Here is a 13,158-nt window from a genome sequence, read left to right on the forward strand (position 1 = left end):
GGTACATGTACGAGTACATGTATTTGGGACAAAATGTTGATCCCTACTTATTTGTTTGTTTTCGAGATTCAGTCACTCGATGCGTGTTTTTCTATGTTAACGATATTCTTGTCATTGGGAACTCTTTTCGGCTTGTCTATGAGGTGATTAAGCACTGCCAGTTATATTTTGAGTTCTCCCCGGAAAAGTGAAAATATTCTGGGGCTATCACATGCATAAACCCATTTAAATTGTTGGTTTCTCATCTTAAATTAGAATAAATAACCCATTTTGACTCGGACATATTTTGGTCATGACCCGTTCCAACCCGAAAGAAAAGGTCATAACCCGCTCTGACCCGAACATCTTTTGGGCATAACCCGTTTTGACCTGAAGGTCAATATAATTCATGTTGCTTCCATTCTTTTCTTTTAAGTGTTGGTTTCAAAGGTGCAACACCTTTCCTTGTTGTTGGGAACCAACAGTTACGAACAGGAAAAGAATAACATCAATAAGAACCATTCAAACTAGTTTTATACTCGTCCGGTAGACAATTAGTTTAATTAGTTTAATGTAACAAATTCTAAACCTTTTTTTTATTTTAACAAACACACATGAACATTATAATGAAGATTCAATTAAGAAAAATTCAAAATAGAATATGAGACTTACACCGACACATCTATAAAATGAGAAGGCCTACTTTCGTTTTGTTTAAAGAGTTGAGAGTGGCCCGGACATGAATCAACCCACATCATCTTTTAACCGAAAAACAATGTTGATCCGCTTTATGTTTAACCCAATATCGACCGTTGACACAGCTTTGACCTCTGTTGACTTGTTGGTCAACTTTGACCAAAAAGTCAACCTTCACTATTTTACGCAGCTTTAAAAATACTGATCTTTTCGATCCAAATACAGTATCACATACTGCACCAATTTACATCATGTTTACTTCCATTTACTTGTTTTCTTTTAACAATTCAAACATTTCTTCATATCCAGTCCGACATCCACTACAGCTATTAGATAAGATATCACTTTAAGAGTCCCATTTGCCTTCACAAATTAACATCAAAATGAAGATTGTGATAATGGGTCTCTTTTACAAGAAATGAAAATGGTCAAAAATAGAAAAAGAAGAGAAAATGCAAAAATAAAATCAAGTGTTTAGTCAATGTGTACCTTCTGGGTGCAGAGTTTGGATTTGAGCTATAGATGCATTGATCACTCATGCCACATAAAAATAGTTGCAGGACATTTAGAAAAAAATAATAAAAAAAAATCCTATCTTAAACTTTTCATCATTTACCGAGATTTTGAAATTATCAGTGGCCTCCCCTTAAACACAGTCGGATATAAGTAAATTATCTCTAGTCTCACCTTAAAGCTTTTCTTATGATTGATCATGGGATTTCTGCAACTTATTTCTGTCACCACCTTCATGTACCAAGCTTTTTCTAGACATGGATCGAGGATTTAAGAAGTGACCAGCATCTTTAACCTTAAAGATGTCAATGACTACGTGATTTATAAAAATAAAAACTGTATGAGCTATATGGAGACTTACAGCTTGAAGGAGGATGCAATTATAAAAGATGGTCTATTGGTCTATCAGAAAGTTGCATATCTACGAACACTTGCAGCACGGATTGTGCCGGGTTCGGCTCAAAACAAGCCATTTTAGGGAGAAAAAGTATCAATGACTTGTAAGCAATTGGATTTTATTTTATTAACAAGGTAACATTGTGTAAACCACTTCACAATTTACAATTAATGGTATTAAATTAATCATGTTGAAACTTTGTTATACTCGTAACACCATACCAATAGTAACTCCTCATTTCCAACTTTATGTTTTTCACACTTTCAGAAAGTTAGTCATTGACTCATAGTAATATAACAAATCAATGATCACTTAAAACTAGCATTCATTTTAGTTGAAATGAAATGTATTCACATGTTTTAGATTACATAGTTAAGTCTTAATGATCGATAAAGAAGGTACTAACTTGAGGATAATATTAACTTACTGTACGTAGGAGCCGAAGTGTTCAGGTAGGCGGATTTATGGTCTGCAGCCCATTTGTTTCGTCACCGTTGCCGGTTATGATGGTTGAGTACTCACGTGGTCAGATATACTGTTGCGAGATTCCATTTAGGAACCTAGGCAGCATTGACGTGGTGCTGCCTGTCGTCTAATTGGTACGATATAGTTTATTTCATGTATTGCTTATTTTCCGTTTCGGTAGTTTACAGTTTCAAAAATTTATGAATATAACTATGGATGTTAGCTGAATTAAAATTCGATTTGATTCGTTCTTTCGAACTTTTTGTAAGAAGTAATAACATTTACTTTATGATTGTGTTGTGCATTCAAGAAACAAATAATTTAGCTTAATCAGTATGAAGACATGTCTATGGTGTTGGAAATATAAACGGTTCGGATCAAGTCAACGCGGACCGACCCGATTATGACCTGGTAAGAGTTACGCCGAGGTTAACGAACATTAAGCCCACTTAATGGTTAACTGGGCAGACACAATTTATTAGCAAAATTATTTAGTGGACAAGGCTTTAATTTGGTGAATGGGCTCAAAGCCCAATAGGTTTAAGATTAGGTTTAACCCTAATCTTCTAGTATATAAACATCTTATTGTTTATAGTTTGATTAGCTAATTGATCATAAACAAACCCTAGCCACCATCACCTATTTACAGCCGCCGCCACCCCTTGCCGGCGCCGCCACCCTCAGCCGCCCGACAACCGCCGCTGGCAGCCGCAGTCGTTGGAGCTCCGCCGTCTTCAATTTTTTTTGGCTAGGTGCAGCTGTCCGAAGCCGCGGTTGCTGTTTCCAGCCGCTGCCGCACCTTACTGCTGCTGTCCGGCACCTACAGTCGCCGTTAGCCGCCGCGCCGCCATCCGCCACCGCCGCTGAGTAGCCGGAGTTCTTGTCTTCTTTGTTGTGTCACCGTCTAGCTTCGTTCGTTAGATCTTGTTGTCTCACCCGGTTGTGTATAACCGAGGTATAAAGTCTATTACCTTGTCTATGGTTGTCATTTATTATTTCGTACTTGTATTAGTTGTAACCGGATCCTCGATTGGGTTTCGGTTTCGTGGTTGTTCGTTTTTATCCACTCTGTTTTTAGTTCGTTTCTATATTATTAAGATTAATATTTATTTAACGAATATATTAAAACGGATTTAACTGTTAAAACCGTTTCTCGAACCACCGTTGAAACACCACAGTGGTATCAGAGCCGCGGTTACAACGTGCGAGTCGATACCGGTTCCTTTTAACCGGATCTACATCACAAACTTTAAATTGTTAAAAGTTTTTGATCTAGATTTGATTTCGGGTAATTTTGGTTTTGGTCAAAGTTTTGTTTTGACCAAATTAAAACGACCCGAAACTTATTGTTTTGAATATGTAAATCCGGCCCCGACCTATGTGTGATTGGTTGTGTTTGGTTGTTGAGCTTGTTATTTGGCCATATGGATGGTTCAAAGTTGTAAATGGTTATTTTGTATTTAAGGTTTTCTTTTGGCCATGTGGATGGTTCAAATTTGTAATAGGGAATTTTTGTTACCTTTATAAATTTGTAATAAAGAAGACCCAAAGATAACCGAGGACGAGCTCAAGGATTTCTTGGAGTTTAGTGGGAGTTCGGACAAGATGACGGGATGCACGAAGAGTCCATCCTTGTGGTTGTTTTGTGTTGTGAACCCCTTTACCCGATCGGTCTTGCTAATTTGCTCTAGCGAGACCGATCACCTCTTTTGGCAATTATGGATTTACATATTTTATTTGCTATTGTGGTTGCTTGGTTGTGTATAATATGTTATAATATCACCAACCTAATACTAAATAAATTTAAAATAAACAATTTTAATTAACCAATTATGTTTTGCAAATTAAAAGCTTTTTGATTTCAAAAACTTATAATTTAATAGATTTTCTATTAACTTAAAATTGGTTAGCCGAATCGCGACAAACTTAGTTTTAATAGGTTATTTAAAACTAAGTAACCTGAGAGATGAAATGGTTCATCAAGTTGTCACGATAATATACAGTAAAATTTGAATTTTACTCTATTCGGTAATTTTAAAATTAATCCCAATTTAAAACCAATAGTCTATGACAATCCTACTTCAAGTCACACTTGAGGCATACTGCGAAATTCAAGTGTTTGGAGCTAAAACACCGCACTTGTTTTCTAGCCTATCCCACCAAGGTGAAAGCGTTTCGTTGACACATCCGGCCCTTTCACATGTGACTATACTAGGACGACTATTACTTTACTCTCATGTTACGTGCTACAGCTGTCTGGAGACTTAAAGTGGGCAAAGATGAGGCTAAACGTATCTATTTAGGCAATAATTGTCTTAATAGGCCTCATAACCGAGAGTTGTGCTCTATTCACAATAGGCAATCGTTGCCAGTCAGCCTAACCACTTATTAATGTCGTGTGCTACAGCTGCCTTTAATAACTGGAAGCCAGATTCTCAAGTTCCTATTTTATTAATGTTATTGGGTCATTAATAATAGGATTACAAATGTCGAAATACTAATTAAATTTACTTTTGTTTTATTAATCAGATGTCATCAAACGAAAACTCTCCCTACGTCCTTAAGTCTATCCTTGAGAAGGATAAACTAAACGATACCAACTTCATCGAATGGCACCGCAACTTGAGACTTGTTCTCACCATGGAAAAATGCATGTATGTTCTCGATGGACCTGTTCCAACCGAGCCTGAAAACAATACAGCGGCTGCTCGAAAAGTTCTTGAGAAGCATAAGGATGACTCGGTTGATGTCTTCTGCATTATGCTAGCCACCATGACTTCTGAGCTTGCTAAAGGCTTGGAAGACTTTGGTGCCTTTGAGATGCTTGAGTAACTCAAGGGTATGTTCCAGAAACAAGCCCGTCAAGAACGATTCGTTACCATGAAACAGCTCGTTAGCTGCAAGATGGCAGAAGGGTCTCTCTTCAGTGCGCATGTCCTAAAGATGAAGGGGCACATCGATCAACTCAATAAACTTGATTAACCCCTGCCTGATGAGATGGCAGCTCATTTCATTCTAAACTCTCGCCTCAGCTCTTACGACCAGTTCGTAATGAATTTCAACATGAATGTCTGGGTGAAGACAGTACCGGAGCTGCACAGCATGCTCAAAACAGCTGAGATGAACATTCCTTCTAGGACCAATCAAGTTCTGATGATCCGATCTGCTGGTGTGAAGAAGCCTAAACCCAAGAACCAGGGCAAATGCAAGAAGAAGGTTACCATTGCTGCCCCTCGTGTCACCAATGCTAACAAAAGGGTTCCAAAGATACAATCGCCGCCCCCTCAAGAGCGCCAGTGCTACCGATGCAACCAAATGGGGCAATGGATGCGAAACTGTCCCGAATACCTTGCTGAGATCAAGATGAAGAGAGCCAATGGTGAAGGCTCTTCTCGAGGTATTTCCATATACGTTATTGAACTTTTCACTGTCTCTAGCAACACATGGGTATTTGATACCGGATGTGGTTTCCACATCAATAATATCTTGCAGGAGCCTGAGAAGTGGATGAAACTAAATAAAGGTAGCATGAAACTCATTGTTGGAGATGGGAAGAGAGTATCAGTTCTGGCAACTGGAGTTTTTCATTTTACTTGTCCATCTGGCCTAGTTTTTCCTTTGAATAATTGTTTGTATGCTCCTGGTTTGACCAGAAACATCATTTCAGTTTTGTTGTTGTTTGAACAAGGTTTTAAGTACGTTTTTATTGGCATGGCTATTTCGACTTACTTAAATGGTATCTTTTATTTTGAGGCTAAACCTCGAAATGGAATTTATGAGATTGATGTTCAAACAAATAATAACGTATATAATCTTTCAAAACGTATCAGATCTAGCATCAATGATACATTTCTATGGCATTGCCGACTTGGTCACATAAGCAAGGCAAGAGTTAAAAGACTCCAATCCAAAGGGATTCTTAAATTCATAGGACCGGACTCTTTTGACGATTGTAAATCTTGCTTAGCTGGCAAACTCGCCAAAGACTCCTTTACTCATAAAAGTGAACGAGCAAAAGATCTGCTAGGACTCATACATACTGATGTATGTGGACCTTTCAGAACTATGTCTAGAAACCATGAAAGATACTTTGTTTCTTTTATCGACGATTATAGTCGATACGCTTATGTGTATCTTATGAAACACAAGCATAAAACTTTTGAAAAGTTCAAAGAGTTTCAAAAGGAAGTGGAAAACCAACTTGGTAAAAACATTAAGATACTTCGATCAGATCGAGGTGGAGAGTATCTCAGCTCAGAGTTCATCACTCATCTAAAAGAGCGTGGAATTGTTTCATAACTCACTCCACCTGGCACACCCCAACATAATGGCGTGAGGGAGAGGAGAAATCGAACTTTTCTAAACATGGTTTGATCGATGATGTGTAGAACTAACTTGCCTCACTCCTTTTGGGGTTACGCCCTTATGACCGCTGCCTGCATTGTCAATCTGGCTCCGACTAAGAAGGTAGACAAAACCCCATATGAGATATGGCATGGGCGAAAGCTCATTTTGTCTTTCCTTTGAGTATGGGGATGTGATGCTTATATCACAAGTGAGTCTGATGACAAACTTGATCCCCATGGCGTAAAAGTTGTTTTTGTTAGATACTATAACCACAGCGGTTATTACTTCTTTCATCCTAATACAAATTCGATTTCTATCAAAAGGAAAGGCCACTTCCTCGAGAAAGAATTTCTCGATCGAGGAACTGGAGATAACATTGTCGATCTTGAAGAAACTCAAGAATCACAAACAACCGCTGAGGAAGTTGGAGCGTCTGATCAACAAGTAGTTGTTGCTGATACATCAGACATGAACATGAGCGTTCGCAAAAGTAGTAGGACTCTCGTACCAAATTCTAGATACTTATGGAATTTATATGGTCCCGAAGTCTTTTTAGTAGCCGAGTCTAACGACGAACCTACTAACTACAAATCTGCTATCTTGGATCCGGAATCTGAGAAATGGCGAGATGCCATGAACGCCAAGATGCAGTCTATGCATGATAACCAAGTTTGGAACTTGGTTGAGCTACCCCCCGATGGTCGGGCAGTAGGGATCAAGTGGATTTTCAAAAGAAAGACCGACATGCATGGAAATTGAATAAGTTCATTTATGGACTTAAACAAGCATCTCGCAGCTGGAATCTTCACTTTGATGAGAAAGTCAAAGAGTTTGGTTTTATCAAAAATGAAGATGAGCCTTGTGTTTACAGAAAGTCTAGTGGGAGCACTATATCATTCCTCATCTTGTATGTGGATGATATACTGATCATTGGAAACAACATTCCTATGCCTAAGGAAGTTAAGCACTAGTTGGAATCTTGTTTTGCAATGAAGGATCTTGGAGAAGCCGCATATATTCTGGGAATAAAGATCTATAGAGATAGATCTAAGCGACTTCTAGGGCTAAGTCAAAGTACTTACATAGACAAAGTAATGGCACGCTTCTTAATGGAAAACTCCAAGAAAGGAGCTGTTCCACTGACTAAGGGAACCGTGTTGAGCAAATCGCAATCTCCGGCAGCGGACATTGAATCTAAGCATATGCAAGCAATTCCATATGCTTCTGTGGTTGGTTTCTATCATGTATGCTATGTTATGTACTAGACCTGACGTCTCGTATGCCTTGAGCATAACCAGTTGTTTCCAGCAGAGTCTTGGCATTGCCCATTGGACTGTTGTAAAGAACATTCTAAGGTACTTGAATAGGACCAAGAATATGTTCTTGGTGTCTGGGGATTGGAATATGAGCTCACTGTAAAATGTGTTACGCTAATGCTAACTTTAGAGTGACCGAGATGTTTCTCGCTCATAATCTGCTTGGATGAAGAAATTCATAGCCAACCTCGATCTAGTTCCAAGATGATCAACGTAATATGTGATAACACAGGAGCTATTGCTCGATCCAAAGAGCCCAATTATCATCACATGGCCAAGCACATTTTTAGTTCCACTTTGTACGAGATTTACTAGAAGATGAAGTAACATCATAATAAGCAAAGTAGACACAGATCAAAAACCTAGCAGACCCGTTCACTAAGCCAATGACTCAGGATAAGCATGATCAGCACAGAGATGCTATCGGGCTTAGACTTGCTAGTGATTTATTTTGATTTAGTATTTGGATGTATGAACATTTAAACAGTTGTACTTTTCAGTTCACCTTTGATTTAATGGTTAAATGCAAACGTTGAATGATACAACTTTGTTCTTTTTAATACGTTTAATCCTTGAATATTATATTCTAAATTATCTGTAGTCGGTCAGATTTGTGGGAGCAATTCTGTATTAAGACTATTCTGACTTTGGACTAAAGGAGTTGACTTCCAAACTCACAGACCTCATTATTGTAACATTTCGTTCGTTTTGTAATCGTGACCCGACCCGATCCATACCTGGGTTCGTATTCGGAAAATTTTTAATAAAATCTCATTTATTTATGTATATTATTTATTCTTATATATATATATATATGATTAATGTGCAAAATTGACCCCAAACTAGTAAATCAACCACTCTTGTACCCACAGCTAAAGATAAAGGACCTAATTGCATATTTACAAAAAAAACAAACTTTCTCTCCTCTCTCTCTCTCTCTCTTCCACCGTCGGCAGCCATAACCCCACCCCCCACCATTTCTTATACCTTAATTTACTGACTGATTGACGAAATTAGTGTTACCATATCATTCCTTAACTTAATCTGATCCTACCGACACTCTATACATGGAAAATGGTTACGATATGACAGCTATTACATTAATTATAGCTCGCGGATGTCTCTTACCTTGTTAAACTATATAAATATCACTAAAACACAATTAAACGTATCCATATCATCCTCACACCAGCGCCACTCTAAACCCTATGGCAATTGCATCATAACAACAACGCAAGATTAAGAAGTATTAGTGTTTTGAAGCCGTGAAACCTTGAACCCGTTCACCATCATTTCGTTAGCTTTTCTTGTAATTTTAATAGGCATTTGATTTGTCTCTAACCAAGTAACAATAACCCTAACCTAATTTGAATCAACAACAAACAATTAAATAACTTCGATTTCTAGGGGTTTAAAGTTAATTGAGAAGAAGATGATCATATTAGTGATGTTATATATTATCTGTTTTAGAGATGTAAACAAGTTAAGTGCTGGCCTGATGGCCAGCGCGTGCTAGCTTAAAGTTTGAACCGGCTTGGGGCGCGAGTTCGAATCCCCCAGGCCCGGTTTTGATGTTTTTATTTTTTATTATTCTTTTTATTTACTTTTTAATCAATATTGGATAATAATACATTTATATATACTTAAATGTGCATTTACTTCATAAAACAAACTTCGGATTTAATGTTTTCGCGTCTTTGAATTTTTATTAACCTTGTAATATATATATATATATGTGTGTGTGTGTGTGTGTGTGTCGTGCATATGAGACGTATTGTTATCTTATCAATGCTCAAACTAATTTATCTCGTGTATTTCCGTTAATATATTATTGTATATAATATTTATTTTATCTATTAAAATCAATAATATAATATTAAAGTAATAATAATAATAATAAAATAATAATATAGATAATTAAACTAATAACAAGCTTTCACTTAAAACCCAATCAAGTCCCAAAATTCCTTATAAGTCGTTCATTAATTTATATCCTATGTAAACGACTAGAACTCTTGTCGACGTATTCCGAGGAGCTCTTTCACATTATACTTAATTTTATCGTTGTCACATCTCCGCTTAACCCACTTGTTAATGTAAGTAAATTCACATCCCCCTTTTTACCACTTTACAATTTTGGGGGCGTTATGCGTTCAAAATCAACGTATTGTTTTCACTAGCAATTCCATTATATGCATAATTGTAATTGCTCGATTAGCTGATACGTGTGAATGTGACTATGTGTTTCCTTTTGTGATGGTGGTTGGTATCTTATCCTCATCCTTAATAGTATGATCATACGCCGTCGGAGTAAAAACCTTATCCATGTGATTCGGTTGAAAAGTCAACTTTTATTTATCGTTACACTAATTGTAGTGATTTACGATTATCGCATGGAATTGTCTTTGTATTATTATATATACTCACAACCGTGGTTTACTTGCTCAACGTTATGTTGAAAAATATATATATTTTCACGCATGACGCAGGTAGCTGTCTTGGATGATTTCAAGAATGTTGAAGTAGATGATACCATAGGTTGCTCGATGATTTGAAGAACATTAATATATTTTAAGTTTAATCATGTTGATTGTTTTGTTTGAGACCAATGTATGATTGTGCTTTGACGTATGATTTAATTTAAAGATTAATTTAGATATTGACACGTGTAAGTACATAGTGTCTTCTGAGCTATGATACAATCAATGTCGCGTCTCAGCATGTTCCGCCGTAGGTTGGGGTGTGACAAATTGGTATCAGAGCCGAAGGCTATAAGATAAGTGGTTAGACGTAATGACCTAGTAGCATACTTAGGGTCTCTATACGTGTGCACCCTACTTATTTAATTTTTTGTACATGGCTTAGATTTATTTAAATTGTTTATGATATACAACTGTACACAAAAGAACACACTTAATCCAAGGCTATGCCTCACTCTCGAAATTATTTTCAAAACTTTTAGACGATAAATTTTTTTTTTTGGAAATTCATTAATAAGTCCCTCATTTTCACTCCCCTCTCCTTGAGGATGATTCGTAGGACGGATATGTAGTAAATGTAAGAGGGACGCACTTGTTTACCGAACCCTTGACACCAAGGCATGCGAGCCTAAGGAAGTGTAATGCGCATAAATCTCAATCAACCGCGAGACCTGGTTGCCTTCCTGGAGTGTTCGGTAAGGGTGTGGAACTTATTAAGCCAAAACATATCACACCAAATGTACCCGAATCTACTACCCTCATTGTATCAAACGTGGTCATGTGACGATCACATCCTTAAATATATAACCGAATTCACGGTGATTCGTGGCTAAACTCGGTTTTTCCGTGTTGTGTTTTGTTGAACGGATGGATGAAGTATGTACAATGGGGTGGTTCCCGAACTACTTTAACCATCTACCTCAACACCCCCTCAATTTGATTTTAAATGATTTTATTTAGGGTTTCAATGTATTTCATTTTTTTGGACGACCCATGGTGATTCATGAAGCCCTAGCTAACAAATGAACCCATTTATGTTTTAAGTTATGTTTTCTCAATGTTAAAAATGGTAAGACTTATATAATCAAATATTCATAGGTTTTGGAAATTTTTAACCTCAAACACAATCCCAACCTCAAACTACTATTATAATACACGAGTATCAATTTACATCAAATTCTTATTTACTAAATCACTTTTGAATCAAGATTTATTGATTCGATCTATTCTTACACTTAGAAATATTTTTCATCCACATAATTAGATACAAATTCCTCATTTATTGAGACTTGACTATCACGAGTCAACCAAACAATTTACACTCTATTATTGAGTTGATTTACATCTATTTATCACATTATTAAAACAACAACAACATTATTGCATGATTTAATAATCGAATGACTTTCTCATACTCATGGTATCACACACATAAACTATTTTCAAGTATTCAACCTGAGAATTTTTTAAAACCTTGTTAAAACTTATCAATTTATCAAACTTTGATAAAACTCATTCATCAAAATTATCTGATTAATTCTCAATACAGATTCTAACTTATCCTTAAGTTAAGAGTAAATGCTAGCTCAACACATTTCAAATTTAATTTTTCTTAATAGTTCATTTGTGGTTTACACAACTCATCAACTCATTTCTTGAAAATCGTGTCATTATTAATCATAAAAGGTTTTAAGCAAGAAATCCTTGTACTCAAAAGTTAATCAACTGTTCTTCTATGGTCACTCGCATAGTAACTTCAATTTAAAATTTTGAAAGCAATCAAACCCAATCTTGTGCGTTAAGCTAATTTTTGGAAATATTGACTCATTTACCCACTTCTTATCCTCACCACCAACATTGGCAAACATCGTTAAGCTATACTATTCATCGACAACCCACCCCAATCATAGTGTCTTAAACGAGAAGAATTTATGTCAAAATTCACCGATATGCTCCTTTTTTATCTACCATCATCCCATTTCATCTTATGTTCTTATAAGATACCTTCACTAAGAAAACCAATGTTTCATCGTCGTTTGTCAAATTCGCGCGACTACCTTATGGCTGCTATGATCAGCAAAGAGCTTGTAGCTACTATACTAGCAATCGTGACACGAGTTCAGAATCTCATTACCTAACGCAACCCTACCAAATTCCATACCCGCAAGCTTAAGTTCACCGATTATACTCTATTGGAATTCCAAATTGCGCCCCTTTAGAGCTCAAACTATTCAAGCTATTCCGAGATAACCTACCCCGACTGCTCAAACTTTTATGAATTCAATTTCTCTTGGTGCTTCACATCACATCAGCTAAGCTACTCAAGAAATACGAAGAATTGTGCTGTGTCCCTTAGTTTGTCTTAGTTATTTTGGTCTTTTCTCAGTTTATGGCATCGAATTATTTCAGTTTGAACTAATGATCCTTCACGTATCTTATAATTAAAGTTCCCTTTATTTAAGTAGATTGCTTATCAAAGCCTACGTTTGCCTTATTTTACCATCCTCAATCATCACAACCCATTTTTTTTAATCTCGACTACTAATAAGTTATTCCTTTACAACTTTAAGGACTTATATTTAAATAATGTCTTAGAAACTTCTGTACTTTTTCCTAGTTTATAGTTAAACATTTTAAAACTGGTGTCCCTTCATGAAATAATGTTTTCAAACGCTTGGTAAGCCACACGATGGGGAGAATTATGCGGACCATCCGACGACCTAAATAATTATAGATGCATACATAATTACCCAAGTCCTCGCATGAAAATCATGATACATACAAGCATGTGTCATAATATTAGAACCGATGGTAGTTTGAGATAACCCTACAATGTTGAGATGATAAGAACATGGTGGATACGCCACTGGTACATCCTATATATAAGTGTTCTTATCGGATTGTCATTTGTAGCGTTATTTCCCATTACTTTAAGTTCCGGGTTATGATAAATTTTAGATTTTAA

The sequence above is a fragment of the Bidens hawaiensis genome, unplaced genomic scaffold (assembly GCF_021521415.1).
Source record: "Bidens hawaiensis isolate Kalapana, Puna unplaced genomic scaffold, B.hawaiensis_p1.1 tig00053862_1, whole genome shotgun sequence".
Taxonomy (NCBI): domain Eukaryota; kingdom Viridiplantae; phylum Streptophyta; class Magnoliopsida; order Asterales; family Asteraceae; genus Bidens; species Bidens hawaiensis.